Source organism: Octopus bimaculoides, chromosome 18 (assembly GCF_046866305.1).
Source record: "Octopus bimaculoides isolate indiv1 chromosome 18, ASM4686630v1, whole genome shotgun sequence".
NCBI lineage: Eukaryota > Metazoa > Mollusca > Cephalopoda > Octopoda > Octopodidae > Octopus > Octopus bimaculoides.
Genome location: NC_142945.1, coordinates 50,682,381 through 50,692,380, shown reverse-complemented (window position 1 = coordinate 50,692,380; position 10,000 = coordinate 50,682,381). Strand labels below are relative to the sequence as shown.

Here is a 10,000-nt window from a genome sequence, read left to right as displayed (position 1 = left end):
TTTAATATATTCAACTTGTTTATCTACATGACCGCTCCCCTTTCCTTCTAACTCTCTCTCTCTCTCTCTCTCTCTCTCTCTCTCTCTCTTTACATCTATCTATCAATCTATCTCGCTAGCTAACTAATTAGCTATCTATAAGTGTGTGTATGCGCACGCACGTGTGTGTATGTGTGTGTGTGTGTGCGTTTGTGTGTGTGTATGTGTGTGTGTGTGTGTTTGTGTGTATGTGTGTGTGTGTGTGTGTACGTGTAGAATTTCAACGCAAATAATAGTGGTCCAATAATACATACACCCTTCCGAAGTCGTGTCCCAAATAATTTTTCAACTCGGACTTGCAAAAATTTAGTGCGTTTCCAGTACAACTAACTGAGACGGCAGCACCTATAAATTGAATATTTATGTTCGTTTATTACTTACGAACTAAAAACAGAAATGGTAATCAAATTATGGATTTAAGAATGTAAAGTATTTGCTACTTATTAAATTCCATAAATATAACATTTGCCACGAACTAGTTTCTTTGTGAAGGATCTAGTTCGTAGGAAATGCAAATGTTCTTTTTAGATTTATACGTCTATGAATAACTAATATTGATATAAAAACTTGTCAGAAGGCAATAATTTCGGTGGATTGGTAAATATAATAAATATAATAAATAACATGAAGTATTTAGACTGAATGATGGACAGAGAAATATAATGAATCTATCGTCATATTACGTAGTAAGGAAATGAATGAGGATATCACTACTTACCAAATAAGAGCACGAAAGTAAACACAGAAAGAATCATATTGGCTTATCTTATATAATTGCTTGTATTATGATGCAAAAGCCTCCCACACGTTCCCACTTATATACGAAAGCAATGTAACATATGCTGTGCTTCAATGCAACATATGATTACTTATTCTATAAGAATTGTGTCTTTCAGTTTTTTACTTTCGAGAGAGAATAGGAATATCTGTAAGTATAGAGAGAGTGTGTTTCTCTTTCAGCTAATGTAACGTGAAGATATATGGCATTTAATAAAAGAATGTAATATATATGTATGCATTAACAAAGGTAATATAGACAACTAGATAACAAAGCTAGGCACACTGATATATTTATACGTCGTTTTATTCTTTGAGATTCGAGTGTTAAGTTTGAGCTCATAAAGCAGCTTTTCAATTAATACCATTGCTAGAGTATAACTGGTGACTGAAGTTGATCGATATATTTGTGTATACCAATCACTGCTGCAACATCGGACCCATCCATTGAGTCACTTGAGGACACTTCATTTAGTTTATTACAGCATAGAGAAGGAGGTTTGTGTGCATATTGAATACATTTATATCCCTCCTATGTAGGTTGCACTGTCCCCGTGCGAATGAAATGAAAGGTTGAAAAAAAAAAACGGAAAACTTAATTGCTATGCAGTTGAGATACGTTCCGAGATTGATAAAAACCACATCACTAAATTGTTGTGAAAATCCTTGTGGGATCTCCCATGTGCATACTATTTGATATCGTTTCTATGTCTCTGCCATTTGTTGAGATTTATTACTGAAATATCATTTGCACAATGGTTGAGCTGAGACAACGGCCTTTAGGAATCAACTGAGGATAGTGTCTACAAACGGGTGTTCATCGTTCATTTTCCTTCGTAATCGTAATTTATTTTCATTGTTGAAAAGAAAATCTTTGAATAAGAATGTGCATGTTTACTTAATCTCAAAAAAAGAACAATGATATAGGGTTAAATTTCGACATCGTGTTGCTTATTGCCTGTCACTGACATCCAGATAATAAGGAAAGGAATTAATATTTTAATACACACACACACACACACCCACACACACACACACACACACGCACACACACACACACACACACACACTCACACCCTTCTCACATATATATATACACACACATATGTAAATGTACACACACACACACACACACACACACACTCACACACATATGTACTAGATGAATTATCCTGTAATACCCGGAAAAGCTGGGGTTCCAGTTCCCATTCCCATTACACTGTCTCATGTCCTATACCGTTTCCTGTTCAATTCCCGTCGTTTATAGTAATATTTTATTGTTACAAATAGATACGCTCCTATTTTTTTCTTCGCAATATGTTTTCAAATTTAACCGTGCTGATCGAATCATTCGTGTGCTGATTAGTACATCTTCACGATAATGTAAAATTTATTTAGACAACATACACTTGGCTGCAGAGTAACCCGCAGCAAACGCCACGTGATTAAATACTAGCATATTAACCTCTCATACAACCTGAATTTTGTGGTATACGAACTGCACCTCATAAATCTTCGATCGTAACTTCTGGATTCCAGCTGCATAGATACTCTACATTACACTTTTCTATGCTGTATTACTATGTGGACTGACTGTCGAGTTCATAAGCAGAGCTTTCTGATATAGCCACGCGCTTTTCTGAATCTATATTATATATCTATATATATAATTACAAATTTTCTTTAGAAAATCATAAAAAGCACGCAAGTGCTCAAATCAAACCCGAGATGCTAGAGAAGCCCAAGAGATACAGGGAAGAAGGTCAGTTCTGGCAGACTACGATAAGTGTATACATATGGGGATTTAATAAAAAGAATCATCTAAAACATACTCTTTTACTCTGATGCTTCAATAATTTGACTGCGGCAATGCTAGAGCACAACCTGTAGCCGAACACATCGACCCCAGGACTTATTGTTTGCAAGCCTAGTACTAATCCTATCGGTTCGTTTTGCCGAACTGCTAAGTTATGAGGACGTAAGCACACCAGTATCGGTTGCCAAGTGATAGAGAGGGTCAAACACAGACGGACGCACAAATACATACATACATACATACATACATACATACATACATACATACATATATATATATATATATATATATATATATATATATATATATATATATATATATATATATATATATATATATATATATATATATATATATATATATGTATATATAGTGGTATTTCGTATGTCTTTACGTTCTGAGTTCAAATTCCGCCGAGGTCGACTATGCCTTTCATCTATTCAGGGTCGATCAATTAAGTACCTGTTGCGTACTGGGGTCGATCTAATCCACTGTCCCCCTTCCCAAAAAATATCGGGCCTTGTGCCTTGAGTAGTATGGAATAATTCAATAGCTATAAAGCCCTACTGTGAGCATTAATCTTAAAAGATATCATCTGTAAAAGATACATTTTTAGAGAAAAAAGAAAAACAACAAAACAACGTCAAATAATTATCAAAAACAAGTGGATATTTTATTCCTTCCTGTATCGGGACAGATTTCAGACACAGGAGCGGGAGATAAACGTATTCCAGAATGCCGAATGCTCATCGTTATAGTGACGTCAACTATATTTAGTATTGCATTCATAACATAACCATAAATGCAATGAGGAATACTGAATTAAACGTCATCTGAAAAGAGAATTGTAACTTTATATTTTATAAAGAAATAATATACTTTTATTCATTTACTTGATTCAGTTAATTTACTGCAGTCATGCCTTGAGGGATTTTAGTCAAAGAAAACGATCCCATCCCAGTAGTCATTATTTGTAAGCCTAGTACATATTCTAGGGTACTCTTTTGCCGAACAGCTAGTATTACCCTAACATAAACACATCAGCATCAGTTCTCAAGCGATGGCAGAGACAAAAACAGACAGACAGACAGACAAAATCACGTACGCATACATACACACGCTTATGCATGCACAAACACGCGCAAATATATATACGGCGGGATTCTTTTAGTTTCCCACTGCTAAACCCTCTTTCTCTCTCTCTCTCTCTCCATATTTGTATGTGTGTGAGTGTGTGTGTTTGTGCGTGGTGGTGTGTATGTATATATGTATATATGTTTATATACATACATACATACACACACACACACACACACACACACACATATATATATATATATATATATATATATATATATATATATATATATATAAAAATTCAATAATAGGACGTATTCTTTTACAAGAATTTATCAAGTAGCTAGCGTGAAAAAACCTCATAAGGGAAAAAAATCCATCATTTATTCCCGAAATATATATTTATATTTATATAAGGGCATTACTATACAATAATGCTTCACGCTATGAGGGACTCTAAGGTCAGACTACCATAAAAGTGCTTTTTATGGTAGTCTGACCTTCGAGTCCCTCATAGCGTGAGGCATTATTGTATAGTAATGCCCTTATATAAATATAAATATATATATATATATATATATATATATATATATATATAATAATATTAGGGACAAAATCCAAAATTACAGGTAAAAAACTCAATTAAAATCAATTTATAAAAAATTTAAATTAAATTGAGCCTTATAGATAAAGTATATATAACATATATAGTCTTAGGGAAAATAACCAATTTTCAAGAACTCATCGATGAAAATCCACTATCACATATAGAAAAATTAATAATTAAAAGCACAATAAATGAGTATAATATAAAGTAGAGTAAATATCATAAGATACATATAATAAAAAGATAAAATATCTTATGATATTTACTCTACTTTATATTATACTCATTTATTGTGCTTTTAATTATTAGTTTTTCTATATGTGATAGTGGATTTTCATCGTTGAGTTCTTGAAAATTGGTTATTTTCCCTAAGACTATATATGTATATATATATATATACATATATACATATATATATGTGTGTAAACGTTAACCCATTAGGTTAATATATGTATATATATATATATATATATATATATATATATATATATATATATATATATATATATATATATATATATATATATATATACATATATACATATAGATATGTGTGTAAACGTTAACGCATTAGGCGAGAGGCGTGTGAAACTGAGAGGTGTGTAGGAAAAATTGTGGTAGTCTTTTATTACCTTCCAGAGAGAAAACAGCACAATACTTTAGCAAGTCTTGGTACGAGGCAAATGCCCCCTGACATTTAATTATTCTCGATATTATGTTGATGAATGGGCTAGCAAATTCAACGCGTGTGCAATATCGTCATATCGCAACCTTAGATATTTTTGCTGTAGTATCATGGGACCGTCATAATAATCTTCTATAACTATTGAATATATTGGAATAAAAAAATATCCGTGCATGCTAAAAGGAGTAAACGTTATTAACTCAGTACTTATTTAAAATTATCCGTTCAATCACTATTGCAATAATAGTCGTTCTATAAAGCAAAATAGCTTCGTGCACATATTGTTGACAATCATTTATACAGTTAATAGACTGTAGTAAAATGGATGTGTAAAACACTATACTAAAAACATATTATATAAGCGGTTATTAAAATGAAATCACGTACCTCATGTATAGAAGACTTCCTTCCTGTCTGAAAAGAAATAACACATATCTTCAAAATAAGAAAGTGTAATAAATACGAATTAATCTATGTACAAAATTATATCGCAATGAGATCAATATAAAATCCACCACGACATAAAAGTATAATTAATGTAGTGAGTATTTCATTAATTACTAGTTTTAAATTTTGGTACTAGACCAGCAGTTTCGGAGAGGGGTAACTCGATCCCAGTCTATTACTGCTAGTTATTTTATCGAACCCGAAAGGATAAAAGCAGAGATCAAACTAGAAAGCATTTGAAGTCTCAGAAGATAAATACGGACGAAACAACGTTAAGCATTTTGGTAAGAAAGCTAAGGATTATGACGGCTCAATGCATTAGTATGCTGAATAATTTGTAAAAGGAAGTATGCATCTGTACTATACCCTGTCGACACAGCTGTTTCACGAGCTGCGTCATTTTTTGTAGTTGATTAAATATGAAAGTGTAGAAAGAAGAAAACAGCTATAAGACCACATTTCTCGTTATAAATTCCTAGAAATATCACATTACCTTGGCCTAGTTATCTTATATTATGTAGCAAATATATGTCCACACACGACCCACCTTACACTCCTCAAAATAAACGCTTAGTCTGGTGAAAATAAGTTTTAATTCTAAGCAAAATTGAAGACTAGAATTAGAATAATTACAAGTAACTTACGTAACACCTGTGGTTATTTTTAAAGTTTTGATAACAATAATGTTGGATTACGTGCTCAAAGCATGAGAGAAACTGATTGTATCCCCTAGGGAAAAACAAAATTAATACAGAAATTTTAGCATGTGTTTATACTTGTATCTCCCAAATTTGCTCCATATTTCATGACATAAACTTATTACTTTACAATTTTACAATATCGAAGTACAAGTGATCGGTCATGCGTTACACAATTATCAAGTCTACGTAGTGATAGTCGTGTTCGAAAGTTGCCAGCTCTAGTGAAATGATTAGATTTATCCTTTAAATACTCTCAGATGGCTGCAGCTGTGCAAATTGTCGATGAAATATCAAAGCTGAAGTGCAGCATTAAAGCTGAAACCTGCAAGCCTTATGGACCAGAGATATCACAAAATACGAAAACAGGTCTAGGCAGTTATGACAGCTAAATCAACCATGAAAGGCGTGGTCGATCCTGGTGGAATGTGAATTTAGATCGGAAAGATATCTATTATGGAAGATAATAGTTTATTTATATTACATACACGCAGTCGGGGTCCTTTGCTTTGTATTCCTCATACTGCTTGGGACATATCACCCTTGCCTTTTGTTTGCATACCGATCGGGCGACATCTGCTGTTGCTAAAATTTGAAAAAAAATAAATCTGTTATTTTTTATCTATTTGACAATGACTTATTGATTGGAAAAAAAAACAATTTCTTCAAAGATATCTGAAGAATTTAATTCACGTTTTGATACATTTTAAGGAGAGATGAATCCCTAGGACTGTCTTTAGAAAATTGATGGTGTTTTATGTTTCGCGTTTAGCTTAAATATAGGGCAGTTGGGAGGAGTCCTGCGTCAATCTATTTATGTATGTATGCATATAAATATATGTATGTAATGGTTGCATTGGTCGATTAAATGGAGTCGCTTGAAAGGAGCGTGCTGCATTACCTCTAGATATCCTGTTCCTTATTTTGATTTTATTTTAATCACCTTATTTTGAAACTATAAGACAGTGGTTTCCAATCTGGGTGAGCGCATACAAAATAAACAATAAAAAAAAAATTATATTCTTACAAAACAAAATTCATATATCATTTTGAGGACGTCAGTATATATGCAAAGAATTGAGTAAATGAGAATGCTGCGTCATCACTGAGTATACAGTTAAGAAAGTAAATGCGCGCAGACTCAGTTACTCATTCCCTTTTTATATATGGCAATGAAATAAGTAATATAACTACTTACACAGTACAAGAAAAAGAATATACATGGAAAACATTATTATCGTGTTGCGTCCGAAACACAAAATCTGATGTTGTAGAAGTCACCTACACATCGTATTTCTCGAATAATCAAATATGTTTCATCTGGAAGGATACAGCGATTTCATTTTTATTTAGTTATTAGTCTACTGAATTATTTGACGTGTCAGCTCTATATTTGTCACGTCATGGTTATATAAGGTGATATAGTTCTGCTAATACGACATAGACTTGCGCTCGTTAATTAATAGTGATATTGGAGTTGTTGTCGTTGTTGTTGCTGTTTTCTTTTTCTTCTCCTCCTTCTTCTTCTTTTTCTTCTTCTTCTTCTTCTTCTTCTTCTTCTTCTTCTTCTTCTTCTTCTTCTTCTTCTTCTTATTATTATTATTATTATTATTATTATTATTATTATTATTATTATTATTATTGTTATCGTGATTAAAACTCACAGCATATGTTGCTGGGTATGATGCAACGTGTCAGCTGTTCACAGAACACCAACGTGAAACTTGTTTACTGGCCATGCGCCAAGAACCCTGCGTACTTTGAGCTCGTTAATTAATGGTGAATTTGGAGTTGTTATTGTTGTTGTTGTCGTTGTTGTTGTTCTTCTTCTTTTTCTTATTCTTCTTTTTTTGCTTCTTCTTCTTCTTCTTCTTCTTCTTCTTCTTCTTCTTCTTCTTCTTCTTCTTCTTCTTCTTCTTTTTCTTCTTCTTCTTCTCCTTCTTTTCCTTTTTCTTTTTATTATTATTATTATATAAATTTCACAGAATTGTAGAAGATCAAAATTTGAACTGGGATATTCTGCAATCATGTGCAATCGCAATGGCCCAGTGGCTAGGTCATTGGATCGTGGTTTCGATTCCCAGACCGGGCGTTGTGAGTGTTTATTGAGCGAAAATACCTAAAGCTCCACGAGGCTCCGGCAGGGGATGTTGGCGAACCCTGCTGTACTCTTTCACCACAACTTTCTCTCACTCATACTTCCTGTTTCTGTTGTGCTTGTAATTCAAAAGGTCAGCCCTGTTACACTGTGCCACGCTGAATATCCCCGAGAACTACGTTAAGGGTACACGTGTTTGTGGAGCGCTCAGCCACTCGCACGTTAATTTCACGAGCAGGCTGTTCCGTTGATCGGATCAACGGGAAGCCTCGACGTCGTAGGCGACGGAGTGCCAACTACATTCTGCAATACTTTCTGGTGAAAACTAACACATCATGTATATGAAGGGACAACTTTACTAGTCTGATATTTTTTTATATTAGTTGTTTATTCATTTTTCACCAATTAGATAACTCGGAATGTTTGTAATGTTTACGAATATACAAACATTCACTTAACGCAGGTGTGGACAACAATTTAATTAAAATCCACACAAAGACAAAATTGAATCTAAAATTTATTTCTATTTATGTATAAGATATAATAGCGGTTTAAATATGAATTCGTTGTGATGAACTTATGAATTGCATTAAGGATGAGAAGCAAATGAAAATATCAAATATAAAATTCTGAAAAATTGCACAAGCATTACATATATATCAAAAGCACATATAAACATTGATACAGCTAATTAATTTATGGAAGCTGAAATTATTTAAATGAAATTATTATATCAGATGTCACTAGCCTTAAGAGATAAACACATATCGAAAAGCATTTGCTCTTAAGGGAGAGACAAATCTCAAAGTGTCAGTGTGTTCCATATTCTTATCATTTCTGTCCAGTAGAAATCTTAACATTTATTTAACGAGCAATATACTATGTCAAAAATGATACAGTATACCTTTCTATGCAGGGAGCAACCAATCAATCATTCAACCATTTCTCTTTTAATAAATTCATCTATCCATCTGCCTACCTATATGTATATATACTTAGATATATATAGCATAGTAAATATTTTACACATTTCACTACTATTGGCCTGGCAGGTATACAAAGCCAATGGACGACTTATTATTCAAGAGAAATTACCAATAACTGGCGATTTCTACACGCTAGGAGACAGTCAAAACGACCGAAAACCACAAAATTTGGACCTACTTATCATACACTAGTGATTACTTCAAATGTGCATTCTAATTATATTTAATAGTGTCTGATTGCCAGATGTAGTGAGCCAAATTCGTTTAAAACTGGGCATTTTATTAATATTTGCATGCACACGCGTTTGGTTTGGTTTTCTTCCAAACACAAGTCTTAAACTCAAATTTTCAACAAAAAAAACGGCATTTTACCAACGTTTTGCAAACTGATGACAAATATTATAGTTAGTGGTTTGGAAACTTCAAAATAAAAAGGTTAGAAGCCTATTAATTTATATATTCATAGCAAATAAATTTTAAATCAATGTCTTCAGGGCGGAAATTGAAACCATTTTTAAGATTGTAAGTGAATTTATCTGTTGCTGGATCATAGCAATGAAGACAAGTAGTAATTGGTGTGACAGCAGATTACAATAATTATTTGGGGCAGGTCCGTGCAGAGAAGTTTCTTTTCCCCGTACATTCTTGCGATCGTAATTTTGGAATGCATTTCTCAATCAATTCTGCCTTGAACAAGGCAGAACGTTTCCATTTACTTTCTGGCACCCCCTCGTGTACCGCTGAATTTTGAAAGTTTCAGAAAGATCGAA

At 33.1% G+C, this 10,000-nt stretch overlaps 1 protein-coding gene and 2 long non-coding RNA genes across 4 annotated transcripts in view; 1 reads left to right on the top strand and 2 right to left on the bottom strand.

The window, feature by feature from the left end:
- LOC149132097 (uncharacterized) overlaps positions 1-1,118 on the bottom strand; it is a 3,989-nt gene extending 2,871 nt beyond the window's left edge. The window contains exons 1-2 of the long non-coding RNA XR_016245096.1: positions 758-1,118; positions 294-384 (exon numbers count right to left, since the gene is read on the bottom strand). This is a non-coding gene — a long non-coding RNA (uncharacterized LOC149132097). The remainder of the gene's footprint in view (positions 1-293; positions 385-757) is intronic.
- The window catches only part of LOC128249942 (uncharacterized), a 57,779-nt gene that overhangs the window by 18,416 nt on the left and 29,363 nt on the right, over positions 1-10,000 (top strand). The gene's annotated exons all lie outside the window — the stretch shown is intronic.
- Positions 3,281-7,609, bottom strand: LOC149132096 (uncharacterized). 2 transcript variants are annotated; one of them, XR_016245102.1, is made up of 5 exons: positions 7,345-7,609; positions 6,635-6,731; positions 6,093-6,177; positions 5,389-5,415; positions 3,281-3,465 (listed from the first exon to the last, which is right to left on the bottom strand). It is a non-coding gene; the product is annotated as an uncharacterized LOC149132096 (long non-coding RNA). The 2 variants fall into 2 exon arrangements; XR_016245103.1 differs by having other exon boundaries at positions 5,389-5,411; positions 7,345-7,608.